This window comes from Sorex fumeus, unplaced genomic scaffold (genome assembly GCF_029834395.1).
Source record: "Sorex fumeus unplaced genomic scaffold, SorFum_2.1 ptg000002l, whole genome shotgun sequence".
Taxonomy (NCBI): domain Eukaryota; kingdom Metazoa; phylum Chordata; class Mammalia; order Eulipotyphla; family Soricidae; genus Sorex; species Sorex fumeus.
This window is the reverse complement of record NW_026606059.1, coordinates 513,518-541,032: the sequence shown is the minus strand read 5'-3', so window position 1 is coordinate 541,032 and position 27,515 is coordinate 513,518. Positions and strand designations below refer to the sequence as shown.

General features: G+C 42.7%; 1 protein-coding gene and 1 pseudogene across 1 annotated transcript in view; both read right to left on the bottom strand.

The window, feature by feature from the left end:
* SPIDR (scaffold protein involved in DNA repair) overlaps nucleotides 1-27,515 on the bottom strand; it is a 344,944-nt gene that overhangs the window by 245,549 nt on the left and 71,880 nt on the right. The window lies entirely within an intron of this gene.
* LOC130018719 (beclin-1-like) overlaps nucleotides 1-27,515 on the bottom strand; it is a 74,229-nt pseudogene that overhangs the window by 697 nt on the left and 46,017 nt on the right.

The following is a 27,515-nucleotide window of genomic DNA, read 5'->3' as shown; positions in this document are numbered from 1 at the left end:
CAACCCAGGTTTGACCCCTGGCATCCCATATGGCTCCCCACACACTGACAGGAGTAATTCCTGAATGCAGAGCCAGGACCAAGCCCTGAGCATGGCTGGGTGTGCCCAACAACAACAAATTGTAAACATCAAATAAATAAATAAATAAATAAAAGATTGTCTTTTGCATTTCTCACAGTGGGGGTGATCCACATCTGATGTTAAAAAGATCCCCAGTGACCTTCAGTTTTCTGCTGAGGTTCTTCATGGTATAGTCTGGTGCACCCAGATCAGAGTGGAGCTATAGAAACTTTCTGTCAACATCATCCTAGCTATGGGTGGGGGTAGGGGAAAGGAATAGTGAATCTGTAAGAGACATATCCTGGTATAAACTTCAGTGACTGGTTCCTCTCCTCAGTTGACCTACTGGCTCTCTCCTGGTTTCATCTGATCTGTGGCAAAAAAAGTAGTTTGCCATTTCTATCCTAGCACTACCCAGGGATCCCCGTGAGTTCTGGATGGTGACATGATCCTGGATCTTGAAGCTTAAGCCCAGTCTCAGGGCTGCGTTGCTGAACGTCAAAGACCCCCTCCAACCCTCAGGGACCTGCATCTGCCACCTGGTCTGCCTGGGACCAAGGCCTCAAGAACTGTCACACCCAGTCTTCAGCTACTGGTCCGCTAGCAAAAGATTTTCCTCATATATTCCTCACATGGCCATATGTAGCAGGAAACTAAATGTATGCCAAAACCTTGCGGAAAAGATGCCATCGTTTGGCTTACTGTAGTTTAAAACCTCGCAAGCTTGTGATTCCTGACAGATATGGAGGATCTTCCCTCACAAGGAACAAAGGACCAACTGTTTATGGGACCCCAAGGTGCATGGAGTTGGAAGAGGGAGAATGGGGAGCATCCAAGCGTCCTGCAGGTTTATAAGCATAAGGATTTTTCTTTTGTTTTGCTTTTGAGGTGCTGCGGATCAAACCCAGGTCTTGACACATGTTAGGCAAGCGCTCTAACGTGGAGCAACAGCCTGGCCCCTTAAAGTCTATATTTTATTTTTGTAATAGAATCAGACTCAAGTCTGGGAATGAAAAAGAGCTTTAAATCAAGATTCAGTTATTTGTTTTTGATTTTGGACAATTTGCTTAATTGATCTAATTCATTAATTCACTAATTCATTCCTCTGTTCAAACATCTAAAACTGGAATTTAAAAAATATTTAAAGATATTCATAATGGATATTATGAAATATTTCCAACTAAAGGAAGATACTGAAAAAATATGAAAAATACATAAACCATCAACTTATCACCCACCCTTCATCAAATCTGCTCCTTTGAAGTTTTTTAAATGTCAGCTGAAATTTCCTGTTCCCATTTTCTTCCTTCCTAAACATAATTGTCTTGAATTTAACATTTCATTTCATCCTGTCCAATTTTTTTTAAATCACACACATAAACGTACTATTTTGCAAGTTTATAAACTTTATATAAAAAATCATTAAACAGTGCTGGAGAGATGGCACAGCGGGTAGGGTGTTTGCCTTGCACGTGGCCGACCCGGGTTCGATTCCCAGCATCCCATATGGTCCCCTGAGCACCTCCAGGAGTAATTCCTGAGTGCAGAGCCAGGAGTAAACCCTGTGCATCGCCAGGTGTGACCCAAAAAGCAAAAAAAAAAAAATCATTAAACAGTATCTTCTTTACATAGGTCTAATGATCTATTACTTGTTTCATCAGTATTACATATTTAATTTTTATCCAGTTTATACATGTGGCTTTATTTCAGTGCCACCTATGCAAGAAACAAAACACAAACCAACAAACACTGTCCTCCCATTATTCATCGATGTAAGAAACAAAATAATTTAAAATTTTCTAATAGCAAAATTAAGAAAACAGAGAATATGGTAAAATATAATCATATTAAAGCAAATACACAGACGTCTTATCTTTATTTTCATTCTGAACACTTACCAGTATTAATGTTTACTGCTACACACCTTAAAATTCTTCCATTCTTCTCATTACCCAAAGCTGCTCCCACTTTTTTTTCTTTTAACCATTTTTGGCCCACACCAGCAATGCCCAGGGCTTACTTCTGGCTCTGCACTCAAGAATTACTCCTGCAGGGGCCGGAGTACTAGTAATGCAGATCGAACTCAGGTCGGCTGCATGCCACACAAGCGCCCATCCACTTCTGCTATCTCTCTGGCTTCCCAACAAAATTTCTTTCTTTTTTTCTTTATTAGTGAAACACCATGAGGTACAGTTGTAGACTTACAAGTTGTTGTGCTTGGGCTTCAGTTATGCAATGATCGAGTACCCATCCCACCACTAGTGCCCATTCTCCACCCCCCACCAATCCCAGTATCCCTCCCACCCTCCCATCCCCCATCCCACCCTGCCTCTGTGCCAACAATATTTCTTAAGTGAACAATTTGCCCATATGATTCATGAGGCAATTTTTAATTAGTAGGAACTGTATGGTACACAGAAAGAAATCCATTAGGAAAGTGCTTTTCTAATTTAACAGTGTAAGAAAATGAACAAGTACATAAAACTGATATCTTTTCCAGTCACATGCGGCATTTGCAGCCGCGCTACATCTTATTGTGACATCTTATTATCTCATTCCTACTTTGGACAACCTGGCAGGCTACCGAATGTAACCTGCCCATACGGCAGAGTCTGGCAAACTCCCCATGGCGTACCCAATATGCCAAATACCAGTAACAATGATAGGTCTCATTCTCCTAACCCTGAAAAAGCCTTGAATCCTTTGGCACTTTTTAAAAAATCTCAGGGCTAAGACGAAGGAGACGTTACTGGGGCCTGCTCGAGGCAATCGACGAACAACAGGATGGTCGTGATCGTGATCTTTTCCAGTACCTTAAGAAAATTATCTTGGCCAAAGTTTACTTCAACAATGATTATTCTAGATATGCTGCCACATCTACATGGTAACCAAATCATACTTATAAGAAGTGAGCCGCTGGGGGACTGGGTAACCCCAGCACTGTGGGCCCAAGCAGAATTGCATCCTCATGCTATGCACTAACCTGATGACCTGGATGGCCAAGACCATTAGTGGGGTTCCCAGACTTTCTGAACACTACGTGGGAGTCCCCCAAAACTCACCCATAAAAAGGAAAAGAGCTGGTTTACTTAAATGATAATTTTCAATTACCAAAATAAAGATTAAAATATTGGCAGAAGCAGGGATGTCACTCAATGGAAGAGGGCATTCCTTACATGAATGAAGCCCTGGCAACAGATCAAAACTAGCATTGTAGCACTGTCTTCCCATTGTTTATCAATTTGCTCAAGCAGGCACCAGTAATGTCTCCATTGTTAGACTTGTTGTTACTGTTTTTGGCATATCAAATACATCACGGGGAGCTTGCCAGGCTCTGCCATGCAGGTGGGATACTCTAGGTAGCTTACCGGGCTCTCTGAGAGGGACGGAAAATAGAACTCAGGTTGGCCATATGCAAAGCAAACGTCCTACACGCTGTGCTATCGCTCCAGCCAGATCAATTAATTGATCAAAACTAAAGAGGAAAAAAAAACACACACTAACTCCCCACTCCTCCCTCTGTAGCCTCCAATGAAAACCAGAAAAACTCAACACATATTTTTGAATATTTTAACTACACAAGTATTTTCTGTTGGAACTTTCATTTAAGATCAACTTCCTCAGGTATAACACTCATTTTCAGAAGCACAGAAGAGTAAATCAGAAATTTACAACAGAGGTCAAATTCAGAGTCAAGAAGAGACTAATGTTTACTATATAATGAAATTACTAGTGTGTGCTAGGGTCTGAACCAGGGATTCAGTATTGAACCTTGGTTCAGACCCTAGCACACACTAGTAATTTCATGAACCAGCATGTGCTGATGGGGTAATTAAACCAGGCTTGGTCACATGCAGAGCAAAAGCTAAACCCTAATACCCAAATTATCATTAATTGATCCTTATCTTTTTCCTGAGAGATCAGAACTTCAGAACTAGGAGTCTTATGAATTAAGGATTAAATATGAAAACCAAGATTATGATAAGAGCAAGGAGTATCTCTTGTGAAAAAGGCAATCGTCACTGTGACTTCCATTACTGTCAGAGATTCTCTAACACTCTATTCTCTAACACTATCCGTGCAATTTATCAAAACCATAAATTGTTCAACATTATCTCAGTTTCAAAAAGTTAACAATGGTGATACAACATACAAGTGACCAAAAATTCAGTAAGATTCTTTTACTCCAGACTTTGGACTAAGAGACTCTAGGAAACAGAAGCTAAGATTTCCTAATGACAAATCTCTAAATAAAAAATTCGTGAGTTTCTACTGATAAGGCGCTCAGAGTTACATGCAATCCAATGAAACTTTTCTTAGATTCCTCAAAACATAACAGCACAATTATAATAAATTTTCTCTTCCTTTTAAGCTAGCTAGATGTTTTCTCTTACTTACAAGCCAACTGCTTAACTAAATATCCACAGAGAGATAATGCTCCATTAAACAAATACTTAATTAATAAAATATATCACAAATGGAGCCCTTATTTTGGTTCATCTGAAAACAGAAAATCACTTAATCACTTAATCACTTAACTTCCCGTTAGTCGTCGATTTGCTCAAGCGGGCGCCAGTAACGTCTTCATTTGTCCCTGTCGCGTGTTAGTGTAGCCCAATGGCAACTGTTCGCTCTGGGAACATGAAGAGCCTCAAATCGATCGTTCATGATCTTGATGAAGAAGTCTGACCATCTAGTAGGTGGGCGGCCACGCGGTCTTTTGACATCCCGTGGAATCCAGTCGGTAACAGCTCTAGTACAGCGGTCGTCTTTAAATCTCATTACATGACCAGTCCATCTGATTTTTGACACCTTGGCAAATGAGACAGCGTCCCTGATTCTTGATCGGCGACGGATGTCGGAACTCCGGATTCTTTCTCTCATTTGAGTGAAATGTGATACTCCAAGCATAGCTCTTTCAATTCCTCTTTGGGAGACCCGAATAGCGTTCTCATCTTGTTTGCGTAGGGCCCAGGTCTCTGAGGCGTATGTTAATGCAGGAAGAACAGTGGAATCAAAGAGATGTGCCCGGAGCCGGAGGTTCTTCCTCCTCTTAGCTATTTCTTCGACGTTCTTGAAGGCGTTCCAAGCCGCTCTCTTCCTCCTGCGCAGCTCGGGTGCCAGGTCATTTGTCATGTTGACTTCTCGACCTAGGTACACATAGCTGTTGCATTCGAAGATGGTCGTTTCATTGAGAGCGAATGGGGCGTCAGGAACGAGGCTGTTTCTCATAAACATTGTCTTCGTAAGATTCAGCTGTAGTCCGACCTTTCCATACTCACGGTCGAAGTCGGCCAGCATTTGTGCCGCTTGGCTGATGTTTGGTGTTATTAAAACAATGTCATCAGCAAAGCGGAGGTGGTGTAGTTGCCGACCATCTATCTTCACTCCCATTCCTTCCCATTCCAGTCGTCACATGATGTTCTCGAGGGTGGCACTGAAGAGTTTCGGTGAAATGGTATTACCCTGCCGAACCCCTCTCTTGACATCAATGATTTGATTCTGTTGATACGGAAGCGGTCATTGAAGCCCTAGCCAATCAGGACATTCAAGCCCAATACATCAAGATCCTCCGTGAGCTGAAAATAGAAAATATACTAAAAAATTTTCCAATCAAAGGATTAAAAAAAAATATTTTTTTGTCACACCTGGCGATGCTCAGGGGTTACTCCTGGCTTTGTACTCAGGAATTACTCCTGGTGGTGCTCAGGGGACCATATTGGATGCTGGAAATCGAACCTGGGTCGGCCACATGCAAGGCAAACACCCTACCAGCTGTGCTATCACAGCCCCAGATTGGAAAATCCTTAACAAATTAAGATGAAGAAGAAAACATACACATCAGAAAAGTATATTCTAGATACAAAGAATTCAGATAAGTGAAACTTTTAGAGAATTGCCTCTGGGAAGTATAAGACAGTAATAAGAATTTTGTCATGACCGCATGTGACTGTGAAAATGGCGTGTATGTGTATCAAGGGAACACACATGTTCTCTTACAGGAAAATAAACAGACTATCATTACCTGTGAGGAGTGTGCTCATTGATTAATCTCCTGGAAATGATCAATTGGGGTAAATGCACACAGATCATTTTAATGTGGCTTCATCCTTCCAGTGACTGGCCCAGTCATCAGCACACACTACGCATTTTTATTTATTTTCATACCAAATCCCACAGTTCAAATATCCTAAAAAATTATTACAGCAACTGCTGATTTATACTCAGCCTACTAATTAGAGAATTGTTATGCCAACACCAATTGGTAACCAAATAGCTAATTGGTAAAGAAAGCAATTCTGTTGAAAAAGATTAGGTGGCTCCAGGGATACAGCTGGCAAGGCCAAATCTCATGAAGTCAAGACTAACTGAGATAAAGGAAGGACAGAAGGATTGGTTTAGGCCCCTGTCAAGAGAAGAAAACTAGAAAGGAGAGTTTTAAATTATCACGAAACTTGCACAGAGATAGAGTCAATTGGCAGTGGGCTAGAATCCAGCTGTTAGTCAGAGACCATCAGAGAGGCACCAATCCATGAAATCAATCTGTAACCCCTCCTGACTGACACAAGTGACATACCCCTTGGACTCCTAGGCTCCTTCCGACATCATCACAGACAACTTCCCTCAAGTTAAATAACAGGAATCACAATGATTCCACAACTTCTTCCATTGCTTTCAGAGATTCTCTAATACTCTATTATACTGTGCAAACAAAGAAAAAGCTCCTACTATTTCTCTCCCTTAAAATTGTCAATTATTTGGCAATGAATGTAACATCTGAGCAATGGGAAAAGCAAAGATATAATAAGAATATACTCCTGTGAGTTGATTAGAAAAAAAACAGTAATATAATATCCAATTTTTTTTTTATCCTGGCCCTACATTCAGGAATTATTCCTGGCAGTACACCCATTTTGGCACTGGGATTAAATGTGGGTCAGCCGTGTGCAAGGCAAGCACCCTACCTGCTGTATTATCACTTTGACAAAAAAAACCACCTATGATTTTTAAACAGTGAATTTGAAAAACATCACTAATGTTTTCCTTAAAAAAATAAATTTTAAAAACCTACACAACAACAATATGGACACCACAAAAAAACTGAAAAAGTCAGTTTCCACTTCTTGGCATAACTTCATGGGCCCAAAAATTATGCACTAAAAGACATCTACAGTCCCATGTTCACTGCAGCACGATTCCCAACAGTCAAACTCTGGAAACAACCCAAGTATCCGAGGACATATGACGATTAAAATCCGGTGGCATGCATACACAATGGAATACTTCTCATCTATAAGAAAAGACAAAATCACACAATTTGCTGCTACAGAGATGGAGCTGGAGAGTGCTGTGCTGAGTGAAGTTAGTGAGGGAGGATCAGACACAGAACAGTCTCTCTCAGGTGTGGACTCTAGAGAAACACAGTAAGGAAATAACCATGGTTAAAAGCAATAAAACCTGAAAACTGGTCTAGAGAAGTGAGCTTAGCACTGAAAGGGGGACTGGGAGGGAGGAGCAGGATGAGTGGGATGATGATTGGGACAATGGCGGAGAAAAGCAGCCAGTGTAGTGAAGGGACAGTGCAACAGACAGGGTGCTAGAACCCCACAGGCTTTCTGAAATCCTACCACTAACGGTACTGCCAATTAAAAATCGCTTTTTTTTTTCTTTTTTGGGTCGGGCTGGAGCAATAGCACAGCATAGGGCATTTACCTTGCGCGCAGCCAGCCTGGCCAAGCCGGGTTTGATTCCTCCGTCCCTCTTGGAGAGCCTGGCAAGACACCGAGAGTATCTCACCCACATGGTAAAGCCTGGCAAGCTACCTGTGACGTATTCAATATTCCAAACAGCCTAACACAGTAACACAAGTCTCAAAATGGAGACGTTACTGGGCCCACTCAAGCAAATCAATGAACAACGGGAGGACAACTTTTTGGGTCACACCCAGTGATGTAAGGGTTACTCCTGGCTTTGCACTCAGGAATTACTCCTGGCGGTGCTCAGGGGACCATATGGGATGCTGGGAATCAAACCTGGATTGGCTGCGGGCAAGGCAAACACCCTCCCTTCTGTACTATCGGCCCAGCCCAAAAAGTAAAAATTTTAAAATTAGTAAGTTTTAAAAATTAATTATCTTAACGGTTTATGCAATTCACCTGATACCCTTTAAGCTAATTCCTGTAATCTAAATTTTCAGGTAAGATTCTAGTATTTGATCTTCTTTAAATAAAGAACTTGCCCTAAACTGAAGCATCACAATTCTGTAAATCAAATGTTAATCTAAAGTCATGAATTTAAAAACCTTGTAAGATCTTCCTAGATAAAAACTGTGTGAATGAACAAAATAAGAAAGAAACTAGAGTGTAACTGGAGGATTAAGCAGTGACTCGGTGGTCAATGAAGAATTAGTCAGATAAAGGTTGGTCTCTCATATTCAGAAAGCAAAAATTTTAATTCTAAAATTCATAGAAAAGTCACACCAGGAACATGAGGGAAATATCCTAATTTATTGCCTCTTCTGAAAAGACAAAGCAATTCTGAGAGCAGGGATGATGGAAGGCATTGCATCTCTTGACTTCAAATTATACTATATAAAGCTATCACTGTATCACTGTATTCCTGTCATCCCATTGATCGTCAAATTATTCAAATTATTCCCATTGATCCCATTGATTGTCAAATTATTCAAATTATTCCCATTGATCCCATTGATTGTCAAATTATTCAAATTATTCCCATTGATCCCACTGATTGCCAAATTATTCGAGTGGGCGCCAGTAATGTCTCTATTCCTCTCAGCCCTGAGATTTTAGCAGCCTTTTCGTACTCGTCTATTCCCAATGACTGGAAGCTCTTTCGGGGTCAGGGGAATGAGACCTTTTGTCGTTACTGTATTTGGCATATCGAATACGCCTCGGGGAGCTTGCCAGGCTCTGCCCGTGCAGGCGGGATACTCTCGGTAGCTTGCTGGGCTCTCCGAGAGGCATAGGTGAGTAGTCAGTGTCTTATAATGTGTCGAGCAGCTGCTTCCCGGACCTCAAGGTCCGGAGAGTGGCCTGGAGCGTGGCGGTGGTTGGGCAGTGGAGGTCGGCTGCTGGGGCTGGGTCCCTTGGGGTGGGGAGGGCTCTCACCCATCCCACAGCCTGGCACAGAATTCCATGGAATGGTTCTGGGAGCCTCCTTTTATACTTCTGTCTGGGAAGAGCATCCATGAGTTCTGGAGGATGGCCAATGAGAGGACTATCTGGTGCCAGCAGGATGTGGCTTAATTGGTGTGATCCCTGAGTCACGGGAGACTGGGGGAAGCTTCCCCCATATAAAGCTATAGCATTCAGAACTGTGTGGTACTAAAATACAGACAGACTTTCAGAACAATTAAACAAGAACGAGAGCCCAGAGATAAACCTTCAGAAATATAGACAGTTAATCCATGACCAAGGAGCTTGGTTCATGAAATGAGGCATGGAAAGTCTCACCAAAAAATAGAGCGAGGAAAACTGGATAGTGACATGCAAAAAAATTAAACTGCATCTGCTATATTTCACATCATTCACAAAAGTTAATTCAAAGTAGATGAAAGATCTCAAGATCAGACCAGAATCCATAAAAATACCATAAGGAAAAATAGGCAGAAATCTTCAGGGTAAGGACATCAGAGGGATCTCCAATGATCTGACTCCACTGGCAAAAATAACAGAAAACTAAAAGTAATGAGGCTACATCAAATTAAAAAAAATTTGCATTGCAAAATAAGCCTGGGCTAAAATAAAAAAGTATCCTGATGAACAGAAGGAAATGTCTGCACACAAAAAACATCAGATAAAGTGCTAATAACAAAGGCGTATAAAGTACTCACAAAGCTTAACACCAGAAAACTATATCAAAAAGACGAGAGAAGATTAACAGATATTTACCTGAAGATGATATATGGATGGCTGGTAGCATATGAAAAGTGTTCATTGTCACTAATTATCAGGAAAATAGAAATGAAAATAACAATGAAATACTATGTCACACCAGTGAGAGTGGGACGATCATGATCACGATCATCCTGTTGTTCGTCGATTGCCTCAAGCAGGCCCCAGTAACGTCTCCTTCATCCTAGCCCTGAGATTTTAACAAGTGCCATATTCAAGGCTCTTTCAGGGTTAGGAGAATGAGACCCATCATTGTTACTGGTATTTAGCATATTGGGTACGCCACGAGGAGTTTGCCAGACTCTGCCGTGAGGGCAGGTTACATTCGGTAGCCTGCCAGGTTGTCCAAAGTAAGAATGAGATAATAAGATGTCGGGAGCTGGGTTTTATAGTCTCTGGGTCTTGGCCGTTGATGGGATTACACGGCACCGGGGGCCAGTTGGTGGGTGTGACCCCTGTCTACTGGAAGATGGAGGCTCTGAGTGGAGGATGCTCAGCCCCGATTCGAGCAGGCATAGAGATCTCAGCCCCGGGACCCGCATGCCTTTGTTCCTCTGCTGGTACCTTCATGCATGTGGAGAGTAGTCTCAGCATGGTTGTGGCTGGTTCCGGAGGTCTTTGGGGCGCTGCCGGGGCTCTGCTTGGGGTGGGGAGGGAAGCTCAACCCCCCCCCCCCAAGGGCCCGGGCGAGGACAGCCAGGCATGGGGGCAGGAGAAGGGGACATACCAAAGAGACTGGAAACAACCAATGTTAGCAGAGATGCAGGGTGCAGGGTTGTTGAGATGTTGTCTGGTTCATACCTATGGATAACAGCATGGAGACTTCTCCAAAAAAGTAAAAACAGAGCTCCCCTTGATTCAACTTTTTGGCAGCGCCGGAGCAATCACACAGCAGGTAGGGTGTTTGCCTTGTAAGCGGCTAACCGGCCTACCCGAGTTTGATTCCTCCACCCCTCTCAGAGAGCCTGGCAAGGTACCATCTCGCCCACATGGCAAAGTCTGGCAAGCTACCCATGATGTATTCGATATGCCAAACACACTAACGACGAGTCTTACAATGGAGACATTACTGGGCCCACTCAAGCAAATCGATGAACAACAAGAGGACTACAGGACAGTGCTACAGTGCTATCCTCAAAGAACAAAAACATTAATCCAAATAGATATATGTGCACCTATGTTCACTGCAACACTTACTAGCCAGGAAATGGAAACTCAAGGATCCAACAAAAGATGGTATTCATATACACAGTGTAATACCACTCAGCTATAAGAAAAGATAAAATCTTATGGTTCACAGGAACAGAGAGAAAACTAGAGGGTATCATGCTAAGCTAAATAAGAGTGAGAAGGACAAATACCAAATGCCTGGGATAGAGAGAAACAAAACCAGGAGATAGATAGTATCAAATGATAATAAACCCTTAGCCTTGGATTACAAAACTCAAATTACCAAGCATAAGCAGTCAGGTGAGTGAGGGGGCAGGGAACGAACAGGTGGACTTGTGGAGACACAGGGACAATAGTGAACGGTCTTGAGCACTTTGGTCGTAGCTGGGTACAATAACTATAAATATTAATACTATCATAACAATATCACTTAAATTATAATAAAAACACACCTTAGAAAAATTTAATAATTATGTTTTTATTTTTTAATGGCAACTTCAGAGAGAAATATTAAGCTGGTAAAAGAAAAATAAAGATAATAATTAAACTGAAATAATTCATTGAGACGAAATTCTGACACGCTGCCTACTGCACTAAGAGGGCTGTAGAAACAGTTCACTTGACTTGTACTGCATGTAAAACTGGAAGTCTTCTCCACTGCCCAGGGTGCCCAGGTGGCTGAGGTGCTGTGTGCCTGGCACAGGTGCTAACTCAGAGGGGCAGCAGTGCTCCCCGCCACATCCCGAAGCATGGCAGAGTGTGCTCTTCAAGTCTCTCTCTAGAATCACTGACCACGCCCAGACCTGCCCTCACAGGATTTTCGTGAGATCACAGAGGATGAGCTACACTAAGTTCATCATCCTTAACCCAGGTTCAGTCTCCTTTGCTTAAAGTTATTCTACAAATACAGTAGCATCTCAAGGCAAGAACAAGAGAACTGTAAGGTTTTTGACTACCAGAATTTTTTTAAAATCCCTAACACTCACGAACCGTTTTTAAGGAGGCTGAAACATGCAAACAAGAGGAGAAATGCTATAAAAGATGGGTCATAGCATTTGTGGTGAGTAAAATCCCCACATCAAGGCAGTTTTTTTTTAATAAGTTGAGTTGAAAGAGTTCTAACGGCTAATAACCACCAAATTCAGTTAACAAATGCCTCCATTTCCACTCTCAATAGTTCATTTATTTAACAAATTGAGTGTCTGCCTATATATCAGAAATAATTTTAGGTACAATGGAGATGGTAGGAGGATCATTAAAATAATTATCTATGTGATATAAGGAAATACAGCACAAGAATAGGCAATAAAAACCCTTAGATCCTGACCACAAGGCTGGGATTAACAAGGGGAGGGAAGGGTGTCTAATGAGTTCTGTGCTAATGGCAATTTGGCGATGGGAGCAGTGTGGCAACTATGTACCACTAAAACATATAAATACTGATATTTAACACTCGTAAACCACAGAACCCCAATAAACATAATTATTCTAAATTTTGAGTAAGATTATACTTGTAGTCTTTAAATTCTAGTAGAATCATGACAACACACACCTTAATTAACATGAGGTATTGTCTGGCTATTAACCCAGTGCATTATTTGTGTGGGGGGAAGACAGTGAAACACTAAATATGAAGAGTATATCAGACATCAGGTGCTAACAGTATTTTCTATTAATAAAAGCATTATATACTAAGGATTGTGCTTTTACTAGAGAATAATAGTACTATACTGTAATAGTTCTACTTTATTATACTATCGCTCCAGCCCAGGGCTGGAGCGATAGCACAGCGGGTAGGGCGTTCGCCTTACACGCGGCCAACATGGCCAACCCGAGTTCGATTCCTCCGCCCCTCTCGGAGAGCCTGGCAAGCTACCGAGAGTATTCGATATGCCAGACACAGTAACAACAAAGTCTCCAATGGAGACGTTACTGGGCCCGCTCGAGCAAATCGACGATCAACGGGAGGGCCTTTACCTTTTTTACCTTATTATACTATAAGACAGTAAAATTTTATATATTAGGTTTAAACTACTAGGGAAGATACACTTTCACTTTTTACTTCATAAATATCTCTTCGACTTGGACCATGAGTGTGAAAAGGTCGGACTGCAGCTGAATCTCACAAAGACAATGTTTATGAGAAACAGTCTCATTCCTGGTGTTCCATTAGTTCTCAATGGAACAAACATCTCCGAATGCAACAGTTATATGTACCTAGGTTGAGAAGTCAACATGATGAATGACCAGGCACCTGAGTTGTGCAGGAGGAAGAAAGTGGCTTGGAACACCTTCAAGAGCATCAAAGAAATAGCTAAGAGGACCAAGAACCTCTGGCTCCAGGCACATCTCTTCGACTCTACTGTTTTTCCTGCATTAACATACATCTCAGAGACCTGGGCCCTAAGAAAACAAGATGAGAATGTTATTCGGTCTCCCAAAGAGGAATCGAAAGAGCTATGCTTGGAGTATCACGCTTCACTCAAGTAAGAGAAAGAATCCAGAGTTCCAATATCCTTCGATGATCGAAGATCAGGGGCACTGTTTGCCAAGGTATCGAAAATCAGATGGGCTGGACACATAATGAGATTTGGAGACGACCGCTGGACTAGAGCCGTTACTGACTGGATTCCATGGGACATCAAAAGATTGCGTGGCTGTCCAGCTACGAGATGGTCAGACTTCTTCGTCAAGACCCTGCTCTTTGTGTTCCTGGAGTGAGCAGATGCCATTAGACTACACTAGCACACGACAGGGACAAATGGAGACATTACTGGTGCCCACTCGAGCAAATCGATGAGTAACGGGATATCAAGTGATCAAATATCTCTATGACTAAAACTTTACCTATGAAAATCAAAGCCTGGTGAGAGGGAATCAAAAGCAACAGATTTTTCTCATGTTAAAAAAAAATTCTTGTCTAGGGTCAACTGATTTAAAAAGCTACACCTTTAGTTACAACTTCTGTAAACCATTTGGCTGACCCGCCCCAAATCAAGTATGTTTCCAGCCCCAAATTCCAACACACGGAGGAAGACAGGACTCAAATTCTATCGGTGTGGGCTCACTGACCATTTTCTACTTATTCTTCACATGCAAAGTGCCTGCTCCGAGGAACCCAAGGAGGAAATAAGAAACATGAGGACAAAGACGCATCTCAAAGGAAAGGCAAGAAACAATGGCAGTGCTCCAGGAAACTGCCAGAGCAAAGTTCACCAACTGAGTGTGGAGAAGGGCAAAGCAAGCCCAGTAACCCCAGAGCAAACACTGAAGCCACCTGCAAGGCTCACTTTACAAGGAACACAAAGGACAAGGAAGAGAGGCACTCTGCCGAAGAAGAAAATCTAGAACTGTGAGACACAGAGTCGGGGATACAACCCGTCCTCCCACTCTCTCTGTTCCAAAACATGTGCAGAGAAGTGTGCGGCTCTGAGACTGCAACACTACTTCTGCAACCGCACCAGGGACGTCACATCAAGTCCCTGACCCTCTGGAGACTGACGGATCGTCCAAGTCACACCTACACTCAAAATGAACGGAAATGCAAAAATTAAAGTATGTTCTAAAAATCTGTTACTCTTTTGAAGATGGACTATTTTGTTTCTCTGGTTATGATCCAGACTTCAAAGAAAAGAATCAAAATTTTAAGCAATGGAGGTGATGGGAAAATACAGAAGAAATTGAAAGGAGCGTGAAGAAGGTAGAAGACTTCAATGGAAATGAGCAGGAAGCGAGAAGCACGAAAGAGAAGAAAAGGCAGCAAAGGCAAGACTGAGAACACGGGATCTAGGGTGTGACCCTCCAAACCAGAATTCCATGAGATGTTCATAAGTGTTAAGAGGAAAAAGAAGCTCCACGGTCCGTTTGAAAGAAGCTGGCTCAATTCTTTTAAAAGATTAACTGATTGATATTTATTTGCCAAAAGACATAATGCTAAATGAATGCTCTCAGAAATCCCCACCACACAATATCCTACACTCCCCATACTATTTCTAATCTAGAAAATAATGGCAAATACAGGGAAAAGTCTTCTACACATGCAACACACACACACACACGTGGGCATCTTAAATAGTATCCATTGTACTTAGATATTTAGCTTTAACAGCAACAACTATGGAGCAAGACAAAATGATAGCTAAAGAAGAAATCTGTCCCATGCATCTTTCCACAACAATGAGGCTTAATAAAGGTGATACACACCAAGGACTTTAATATGAAGAAATTTAAAAGGTTCAGTACATTTTATTCCATCATTTCAGTAACAAAAAGATGATGTTTAATACACTGCTGGGGATTTTACTGGCCACAAAATGCCTAAAATAATATTACTGAGGTAGGTCATTCTCTTTGACATTCAGCCTAGAACACAAACTTCGGGGGGAAAGGGACAGAATGCTTAGGTCTCTAAAAACTAGGAATAGCAAATAATCCTAAAATCTTTACTTTTAAGAAGATAGTTGGTTTAAATTGTGACTTCAGGCCTGGAGAGATAGTACAGCAGGTAAAGCACTTGCCCTGCACATGGCTGACCTGGGTTCAATCCCCAGAACCACATATGGCTCCCCTCGCCCTCCCAGGCGAGATCCCTGAGTGCAGAACCACAAATAAGTCTGAGCATTGTGGCTCCAAAATAAAAAAAAAAATTTTTAAAAATGAAGAAACTTAAAATAACTTTTTAAGATTTTCCGCAACCCCCACATTCAGTTACAGAACCCCCATATGGGTCATGACCACAGTAAAAGCAAGGGCCCACATGACCAAAGCCTAATAAAAACTCCGAATTATTATACCTTTTGGGGAGACAGTGGGGAATGTGGGAGAAACTGGGCCATACCCTGCGATGCTCAGGCTTACTCCTGGTTCTGTGCTGACAGAACCCAGGTCAGCCCCCTGCCAGGCACCTTACCCACTGTACTTTCTCTCCGGCAACATGTGCTCTTACATCAGGTGAGCTTCCCTGGTAGACAAGACACAGCACATCCAACTGCAACTCACTGATAAGGGAATTAAATACCTCTCGTGCAACTCACATAGAAGAAAACTCTTGGAAACATAAGCCCTTTAAAAATGGTCTTTCTTGGGTTAAAGCCTTTGCCTTGCATGTACTGACCAGTTCAATCCCTGGTACCACATATGGTCCCCAAGCACTGCCAGGGACCACTCCTGAGCACAGAGCTAGGAAAAACACCTGAACACTGCTGGGAGAGGTGGAACTACACTACCCATTTGAAAAATAAAACAGCCTTTTTTGAAACAGAGGCACCGTCTCCTAGATTAAATGATATACACTTGAAAGCGATGTTGTAAATAGTAACTCAAAAGATCAAGAATTCTGGGGCTGGAGTGATAGCACAGCGGGTAGGGCATTTGCCTTGCACGCGGCTGACCAGGGTTTGATTCCCAGCATCCCATATGGTCCCCTGAGCACGGCCAGGAGTAATTCCTGAGTGCATGAGCCAGGAGTAACCCCTGTGCATCGCCGGTGTGACCCAAAAAGCAAAAAGGAAAAAAAAAGATCAAGAATTCAGATAAAAATTAAAATAGCAAGGGCTGGAAAGCTAGGACAAGAGATAAGCCCTGCATTTGGCTGACCCCAGGTCAAATCTCTGACACTGCATATGGTTCTTTGAGTGCTGATAGATGTCACTCCTGAGCACAGAATCCGAGAAGTGGCCTTTGAGCACTAGGTATGGCCCCAGGCCTTCCCTCCAAAAAATTAGGGTAGCATCTGAAAGTCAGGTGCCCCAAAGAGCCCAAAAGACCAAGAAAATATTCTTGTTTTGCTAATGCAATTAAAAAAGAAGAAAAATCAAAGTCACCCAGGAATAGGGACTAGCCAAGCACCTGCAGCACACTGTCAGTGGGGTATCCAGGGTTACAGCAGAGTGTCCCATCCGGTGTGAGAAAGCACACTAAGTGGCACAAATAAAGGGTGGGACTCCCAGAAAGGACTGCAGCAAAGGGCGTGCACGCACCACCGCCGAGGGTGTGGAAGCCCTGGCCACCTGACAGCAGTGCAGCCTGAAGGGAAGGCATGGGGAACTGACCTGTCTTCACTTACTCATTTCAGCTGGGGGCCTGCATCTACCTGGCAGTTCTCAGAGGCTACTCCTTGCTGGGTCTCCGAGCAGTGCTTGGGAGACGATGCAGTGCTGGGATTAAACCAGATCTCCCACACACAAAGCATGATTTCAGTCCATTGATTCATATCTAAGGCTCAGGTAAGAGGATTGTGCTGTTGTTCTTGTTGTTGTTGTTGTTGTTTTTCAAAAGATCAACCTAGCTAGATATTTTGGCTTCAAGTTTATATAACAAGAAAAAAATCATTAAAACCAAACAGTTTGAAATATATCAAAAATGTCTATATTGTTGTTATTTGTTTTGATTAAACACAACCTTTACTTTTGAAGTTATATAAATAACAAAAAGCAAATATGCTAATTTCTGTTCATGGAAATTATTTCTATAGTGCCACTGCAACTTCAGAGATGTCAGGTTTATCAATTTTTTTAATTCCTTTAATTTCCCTCACATCTACTCTGATGCCAGTGTTTTTTTAGTTTCACAGATAAATTAAAATAGATGGCTCAGTAGAAAAGATACAACACTTAAGACTAAATAAAATAAACTAAGCTCAGACTGCATATAATAATAAGGCAAGAGCAATTCAGTTTTTAATAAAAGAAAAAAGCATTAACACCTTTTTGTCACTTAAAAAAAGGAGGACAGAGCTGGGGAGGAGGTGCTGGCCAACCATTTTGAGTAACTTCCCTACAATAAAACATCCTGAAACCTTCACTTATTAAACTTAAAGATCATTCCTTCTATTCTTTTTAATTTGGTATTTTAAAAACTGGAGCTTAAGTCAGAATACTCTAAATGACTGTCATGATGATGTTGATGATAATGATAATGATGATGATGTTATCATTATTTCCCACCAACATTTGTATTATGGGGCTCTATTTGGTAATGATCCTTTACTATAAGGAATTTTAACAATAGTGTGCAGAATACGACATCTTAACACAATAAATATAAGTCCAAAACTTTTTTAATCAACAGCAATTTGTCTACCATAATAGATGTGGCTTGTGCATAGATTTTCAACCACCTATCAGCTGATCTGATAAGAGTCTCTCTGCAGGTATAACAGAAAGTTGAAAACTACTGGGAAATAAGGGGGGAAAGGGAAGGAAGGAAGGAAGGAAGGAAGGAAGGAAGGAAGGAAGGAAGGAAGGAAGGAAGGAAGGAGAAAGAAGGGAAGGAAGGAAAACTAAGCTACTAAAGCCAATGCAAAAAAATCAATAGTAGAATTTGGGACTGAAGAGATAGCACAGCAGGTGAGACGCTTGCCTTGCACTTGGTCAACCAGGGTTCAATCCCCAGCACCTCATATGGTTCCCTGAATCCTGATCACTGAGCACAGAGCCAGGAGCACTGAGTCCTGAGCAATGCTGGGTGTGGCCCATAAAATGACATAAAAAGAAAGAATGGGCTTCAGGCACAGCTTGACAGCTGCCTCATAGCCGGTAGGACACCAGCATCTAGGCCTGCAGGTGCTCACAGCCAACCTCACCAGTCCTAACCCACACCAATCATTCCCACAGGTGGCCAATGTGGGTTAAGCAGAGGTAAAACCACTGCTTCCTCAAGGCTAACTCTCTTGCACCCCACTTCAACCAAGTCACCCACAACACTGCGATAAGGCAGACAAAAAGGGGTTTGAGTCCATCTTCTCAGGTTGCTAACCACTGAATAAACCTGTTTTTCTTGCACCAATTCTTAACTCTTAAACATTACCCTTGGAATGAGAAGCACCCAAAGTGGGACTTTTTGATTCTTTAACAATTCTGGAAGTCAAGCCAGGAGGCTGTGCATTTCAGAAAGCTTAACCCTCCCGGTTTCCAAAGGCTAGTGCAACTAGCCATGGCAGTGAGCCTACATACACCAGATGCTATACTGGGAGTAGTAATCATCAGGTGTGTGCTGGCAGCTCCCAACTATCGATCATGAAGGAAAGTTGGAGACTGCCCGCAGTTGCCAAGAGCCTTCTACTTTGTGGACATTCCTTTTCATTCTCAAGTGCTTCCTGATGAGGAAAAATCATTTAGAAAGAGTTGTTGGGGCAGGTAGACCAGGGGTGGGAGGTGGGGCTGGTGGTGACTTCTTCCTTTAGTAATAACACCAAAATATGCTTTAAAGATTGCATTCATCTGGGGAACATAAAGTAACAAAATAGGAGACTAACACCCAAGAATGGCCGAGATTAGTACCAGGAATTTTACTCCATGGCTTGGAGGCCAGCCACATATGCTAGGGGAAAAGGGAGCTCAGATAGAGAAGGGAACACCAAATAAAGGGTGTTGGGAGGATCCTTCCATGATGGGAGAAGCATGCTGAAAGTAGACTACAGATCAAACATGATTGCCACCCATTGCCTCTTCTGCAAACCACAATGGGGGGGTGGAAGGGATATTGGGATCCGTGGTAATGGGAAATGGGCACTGGTGGAGGGATGGGTATTTGATCATTGTATAATTGAAACCCAAGCACAAAAATTTGTAATTCTACAACTGCACCTCATGGTGTCTCACTAATAAAAATTAAAAATAAATAAAAATATATGCTTTAAATAAGTTGACAACTCGCCAGTCCTGAAGCAGCCCAAGGAAATGAAGCCTGCACCCTTCTGAGATGCAAATACTGAACTCCTTGGATATGCAGAACCTGAGGACCACCCAGAGAAGAATGCTCTCACCCCAAAGCTGAGTACCCTTAGAGCCTAATGCACAGTATCTTCAGGGCCTGAGGATAAGGCACTTGCCTTGCACCACCCAACACTGCTACGACTGAGAGTGATCCCTAGGCACTGGAGTAAACCCTAAGTACAGCTAGATGTTGCCCTCAAGCGAAATAGAAAAGGAGAAGCTTCAAGAGAAAAACATGGCCACAGCCACCCACAGCATGCCTCACAGGAAAGCCTTTCAGGTCCCCAAGCTCTGACTACCTGGAGACCAGGCCTGAGGAGGAGGGCAAATGGCCCCTTGTCCAGGCTCTATTGGACTGGTAGCAGCGGCCCACCTGCAGCACCTGAGCTGCAGTCCCGGTCCTGATCTTGGTCCCATTCATGGCCGTTACCATGCCACCACCACTGGGCGACAGCATAAGCTGCCCAACAGTGCCCTCGGGCAGTCGGGCACAAAGTTGCTGCCATTCCTCCGGCAGGACTCCTTCAACTCGGAACCAAGATTCCTGAGAAATTAAACTGCCAAAAATTTAGGTGTGCGGGAGTCATGCCCACAAACAACCTTAGACATTGCCATGTAAGCTCATCTACCAGCCTTGCTCCAGAAACTCATAAATAAATCTCGAAAGAGAGGAACAAGGCACAGAAAACCTTTCTGTACACCCTCTATGGCTGAATCATCTGGGGCATCCCAGAGGAGCAAGTTAGCCCAGTGCCTGCCCATACAGAGTCCTCAGCAACAGCTTGCCACTATCTGAAATTGTCACCATGTGGTGTTTGCCTTGCACGCAGCCGAAACGGGTTCGATTCCTCCACCCCTATTGGAGAGCCCGGCAAGCTACCAAGAGTATCTCGCCCACATGACAAAGCCTGGCAAGCTCCCCATGACCAAGAATTTAATCTGCTGAAAATTCAGGTATGCAGGATTTGTGACTGAAGTCTCCAGGCTTTCTCTAAATTGGGATGAGCTACCTCCCCCAATCTTCCTGTACTTCTGGAAGACTTGGAAGTCATGTCCACACCCCAAAGCTGCCACCCAATTAAAAAATCAACTCCAGCTATACTTTCCCCCCAAAAATACTAACTCCCTGATATCTCAAACTCTACAACACTGATAAATCAGCAGTAGCACACCAAATTGAAGAAGACAACCAATCTTGATTAAAAAATATAAACACACAAGGCTTAACCTGTAACAAATATTAGTAATCTTTCATATAAGGATTTAATGTCTCCATGAGTTACAGCAATTTATTGCTCCATGGTTGGAAGCCTCCCTCAAGTGCTGAAGGAGAAGGCGGTTGGGATAGGGAAAGAACCACTATGTGATCACTCTGGATAAGAACTGAGTGCTGAAAGTAGATAAAGGAACTAACACGATGACTTCTCAATACCTGAATTTCAAACCATAATTCCAAAAAGAAGAGAAAGAAGAAAAGTGCCTGCCATAGAGGCAGACTGGGTGTTGAGGTTGGCAGGAGGAAAACTGAGGACATTGGTAGTGGGAAAAGTACACTGGCGGAGGGATGGGTGTTGGAGCACTGTGTGTGACTGAAACCAAATCACAAACAGCTTTGTAAGAGAGAGAGAGAGAGAGAGAGAGAGAGAGAGAGAGAGAGGAGAGTGAGAGAGAAACATAAGGCTCTAAGTGGGACCTGAGACTAACACAGGGGTTAAAGTACTTGCTTTGCCTCTTGCACACTTGAGTTCAAATCCAGGCACCACATAATAGCCCACAGCCACCACCAGGGGCCACCTGATTCACCTGGCTCTGAACAAGGAGTCAGGAATAGTTCCTAAGCAATGCAGGGTGTAAACACAATCCCCCACCTCCTGTAAGAAAAAGTAAATTAATTTTTAAAGGCCATAATTGTAATATGAAAAAGCACATCAAGAATCCAAAATTCTTGAGCCTCAGAGAAAGTACAAGAGGTAAAACCTTGTAAGTTGCCAAGCCCAGTTCTATCTCAGCACTGCATATGGTCCCCTGGACGTGGCCAGGGGCCACTCCTTAGTACAAAGCCAGGAACAGACCCTAAGCACTACCACATGTGGCCCAACACTACCCCAACCCCAATAAAGGAGGTAGTCCCAGGTTCTCCCTGGACAACATCCAGATTGACGTTTATTATGCAGAGAACTCCAGTTCTAGATATCCCCTTCCAGAAGCCGCCGAAGGCTCTCGCCCCTCAACTGCAGCCCCCTTCTTCTTTCTCTCATAGTGTCCTGTTGCTGCTTCTGATTTTTCCTCTCTCCTCTCCTCCTCTCCTCTTCCTATGCACTACCATCACCCTCATGACACCCATATTCATCTAAAAAAAGCTGTTTTCCCTTGACTACTGGTTTCTCCTGAAATTCTTCTCTGCAGGACAGACAACAAGCCTGGAAACCTGGTCAGAGATTACGGTTAAAATCAGTCCTATTTCTGCAAAGAGCAATTCCTTCTTCCAACCTGTCTACTCCCTCCAATCTGAGTCCGCAGATCCATGAGAACTCGGGCACTGGGGATCAGTTCCCACACTGTGAAGACCAAGCGGACTTCAAGCAAACACTGATGACTACTTAGTAGGGCTGGTGAGATGAGAGTATCCAAGTATCTATGTCCTAGAGGTGCTCATGGTAGTCTTTCCAGCCTAATCCTCCCCAGCATTTCCTCAGGTGATCAAGGTGGAGCACTTCCCTCAAGGTTACCTTGTTCACAGACACAAAGTCGGGAAAGTCTTGACTGAACACAAGTGCAAGTTCCCACTCTCATCACCTGGCTTTTGCCATTTGCAACCCTTGGGTTATTTATGGTAACTTTAGGTGAATTAACAAGAACTTATGACCATTGCCTGTGTCCTCCTTGGACTATTTGAATTTTGGAGGAGTACCATTAGAACTAGGATTACATTTTTTTCCTGTTTCCATTTGTAGTCTCTATTGGGTTTCGTTCTCTCAAAACACTGTGTTTTGCATTTGGTTTTGTTCTTTTTTTTTTTTCTAATTTTCCTGGGTGACTTAGTCTCAAAATGATCTGAAAGTCCTCTAAGCCTTATTCCAGCAGACTAGACCACATTTGTCCACCATTGAGCAATCAATCAACCAACAAATAAATAAAATAATTTTTTCTGGGGCACGAGAGACAGTAGAGTGGGTAAAGCACTTGTCTTATATGCTGTTGACTTGACCCAGGTTCTATCCACAGCACCCCGTATGGTCCCCAATGCCCATCAGATGTGATCCCTGAATGCAGAGCGAGAAGTCCTAAGCATTGTCAGGTATGACCCAAAGAACAAAGTAACACTTTGTTTAATGATTATTCAGTCTTTCTCATTTCCAATCATCTATTTAGGAGGGAATTTTAAAGCAATAAGTCTCCCAAGCAGTCAGTCCAGTTCACATGGACTGATGCCACTGTCACTGTCACTGTCCATTGCCTCCCATTGTTCATCGATTTGCTCGAGCGGACCCAGTAACATCTCCATCGTAAGACTTGTTGTTACTGTGTTTGGCATATTGAATGCGCCACGGGTAGTTTGCCAGGCTTTGCCATGAGAGCGAGATACTCTCCATAGCTTGCCGGGCTCTCCGAGAGGGGTGGAGGAATCAAACCCAGCTCGGCCAGGCCGGCTATGTGCAAGGCAAATACCCTACCACTGTGCTACTGCTGCAGCCCACTGATGCCACTACAGAGCTGAAAACTGCCCATCCATGGACAGTATGCAGGACAAGTGCCAGTCTACAGGTGTAAAAAGACTGAACACACTGGTCTAGAAACAACCATGAATATTTTCAAATACACATTTTAGCATGTATCTGCAATCATCTTTCCTAACTCACAAAGCGCCTTTTGCTATTGTCACCACCAGAGATATATTTAAATTTCTATGTAACTGAAATTAATGTATGCATGCTGTTCTTTCTCTGAGACTGTGAGCTACTTGAAATCCTTGTCTCTTATATGCAAGGCTCTAAGAATATAAATTGGCACAGAAATATTAACTGCAAAAGTCTAAAACAAACACTGACCATGTCACAAAAAGCTTTTTTATCACATCTCTAAATATCAACAGCAGAAAAATAATTTTCACAATATGTCTCTTGTATGTTGGAGTTCCTAAGGCAATTGTTTCTTCTGTATGGCAAGAAAGGGAAATAAACTTTGCATCACTTCTGCAGTTAGTAGAGAAGGAAACTGAGGGAGTTTATTATGCTTTGGGAGGAGAACAGACAGATTTCTTTCTGCTTTTGATGCTATACAGAGCAGACCCTTCAGGAGACCACAATAAAATTTACAGAAACTGCTCATTTAAATGCTCAACTACTTGACCACTTTCATGCCAAGAAACTAATTTTTATCAAAAGATAATCGAAGTCAGCTTCTGTACAGAAAATTTGAAATTAACAGTGCATAACAGACTTACAAGGCAGAAAAAAAGAGAAAGAAAAATAAACAAACAGCATTTTCTTACCATTCTGTTAAAAGAAAAAGGTTAAACAAAAAGACAAATTAATTACAAATTAATGAGTATAATACAACCATAAGGAAAACAATATTGGATAATTAAATTTTTTTGGATTGTGATCAAAATATTTTCCTTCTACATGTAGATTGTTTCCCAGATAATAAGTCTTAAATGCATCCTTTGAAAATAAACTCTTCCCACAAAATGTCCTCTTCATAACTGCCATTTAGAATACCAACTGCCAGTCATGACACAGCAACCAAAAAAGTATGAGTCTTGTGTTGGGGACAGTCATTTTGTGATTTCCTGCTAGACTTTCTCAATTCATAGATGATGAAATGGCCTAGTGTTGCAATGTATTTATGGCTTTAGGTAAAAACACAGGACATCGAAGACCTAGGTGACCAAAGACAGCAGTGCCCAAGAGGAAATTCCTACAGAGGAAATTGCAGCTTCTAAGGTAAAGAGAGGAAGTCAAGAGGGATAAGAAGTTAAAAAGAAATAAAAAAAAAAAGTTAAAAAGTTAAGTCTTAAGAAGTTTAAAAAATTAATTAACTGAAGTATCTAAAAAAAAGTTAAAAAGAAATCTTTAAAACTACTTGTCTAAAACAGTTAAAACATTAATTAGTGTATTTGTGTTACCATTGATTATAAATCCAAAATTTTGTGAATGTAGTTGGGGTAAAATTTGCCCACAAATATTCAATCCAGTCCAACTGTCATTCTTTGGGAGCTGCCACTCTCTTTCTTTTGCAGAAAGCTTTTCTGGAAAAACATTTGATGGCTATATCAATTCACAGGAAAAGGACATGGGAAACTGGATCATCCATGCCTAATCACTCTAAGAATTTTGGTTACATTTCTCTTGATTTTATGATATCCTGGAGCGATAGCACAGCCGGTAGGGCGTTTGTCTTACAAGCGGTCCACCCGAGTTCGATTTCTCCACCATCTCGGAGAGCCCGGCAAGCTACCAAGAGTATCCAGCCCACACAGCAAAGCATGGCAAGCTACCCATGACGTATTCGATATGCCAAAAACAGTAACAAAAAGTCTCACAATGGAGACGTTACTGGTGCCCGCTCGAGCAAATTGATGAACAACGGGATGACAGTGCTCCACTGCTATCCCTTTCATATACTAACTCATTGCTCAACGTACTTCTAGTCTATAAAAGAGGCTAACTTCTAAAATTTCTACTTGCCCATGGGATGGGGCACAATAACTCTGTATGTCAATGCCCTAATTGTTAACAGTACTATAGTCATGTTACCCAAACTATAGCGCTGTAGCACTGTCCTCCCGTTGTTCTTCGATTTGCTCGAATGGGAACCAGTAACGTCTCTACTGTGAGACTTGTTGTTACTGTTTTTGGCATATCGAATACGCCACAGGGAGCTCGCCAGGCTTTGCCATGCGGGTGAAATACTCTCAGTAGCTTGCCAAGCTCTGTGAGGGAGACGGAGGAATCGAACCCAGGTAGGCTGTATGCAAGGCAAACGCCCTACACTCTGCTATAGCTTCAGCCAACCCAAACTATAATTTAGAAATTTTTAAAACATTTTTTTTCCTGGGCTGGAGCTATAGCACAGCAGTAGGGTGTTTGCCTTACAAGCGGCCAACATGGCCAACCCGAGTTCGATTCCTCCGCCCCTCTCGGAGAGCCCGGCAAGCTACAGAGAGTATCTCGCCCGCACGGCAGAGCCTGGCAAACTCCCCGTGACGTATTCGATATGCCAAACACAGTAACAACAAGTCTCATGATGGAGATGTTACTGGGCCTGCTCGAGCAAATTGATGAACAACGGGAGGACCGTGACCGTGACCGTTTTTCCTGGAATCGTACTGCGAGTGGGGCACTTGCCTTGAATACAGCAGATGAAGGTTTAATTTCTGTCACCTCACATGGTCTCCTAAGCCCACAAGAAGTGATGCCTGAGTGCAGAGTCAGGAGTAAGTCCTGAACACAACCAGATACGAACGACTCCCTCCCATCCCCCAAAAAAAGGTTGCTCATTTGCCAACAGAATGCATCCTATTCACAGAGAACACATTCCCAAGTCCATTCTTAGGGACTATATGAAATAGCTCAAGTTTTTCCTTTCACAGGGCCTAAGAAACCTCTAGTCCTTTCTCCCCGCCTCCTTCCCCCACCTGTTGTCACTGCTGTGATGTCTAGCAACTTCACATGCAATTACGATGCCTGAACACTTGGTGTATTGCTCACATCTTTCACCTGTGGTGTTCAACAGGGGCTACACATTTTGTTGCTGCGCTCACACACTTGGTTGTGGGGCTTGCCCAAGCTCAAACATTTTGCTGCGGTATACCAGAAATGCCACTCACACATACTGTAGCCCCATTTCACCAACAGTGCCACAGAGATCACACTCAGAAATGTGGGGCAGCGCCAGGAATCAAACTTGTAGCCTAACCCATGCCGGGCGGGAGTTCTACCACTAAGCCACATCCCCAAGTCCTAAAGCTCCTTCCGTCATCTTCATCTAAGGACATTAGAAATTTAGAGGGACCAGAGGAAAAGTACAAAGGTAAGGTGCTTGTGTAGCACATGACCACCCTAGGTTCAATCCCTGCATCTCATATGATCCCCCACCCACTACCAGGAGTAATTCCTGAGTGCAGAGCCAGGAGTAACCCAGGAGCACCACCAGGTGTGGCCCAGAGACAAATTTCAATTAAAAATTTCATATCCAAACTCTTTTTAAAAATTTTAATCATGCCTAAAATCCTCTTCGTTGGTGTTTATGAATACTCAGAACAGACCTTTTCCACCATTAATCAGGAGACTGAGTACTGCACGTATGTTTAGTCATCAATAGGCTACATAAATATTCAATAGTAGTGGAGCGATAGCACAGCAGTAGGGTGTTTGCCTTGCGCGCAGCCAGCTGAGCCAGGTTCGATTCCTCCGCCCCTCTTGGACAGCCCGGCAAACTACCAAGAGTATCTCGCCCGCTCGGCAAAGCCTGGCAAGCTCCCCGTGACATATTTGATATGCCAAACACAGTAACAAAAATTCTCAAAATGGAGACGTTACTGGGCCTGCATCGAGCAAATCGATGAACAACGGGAGGACAGACAGTATTTACAAGAAGACCCAACACTTGTTCATAGAAGACCACATGGTGTGAGTATGAAGGACATAAT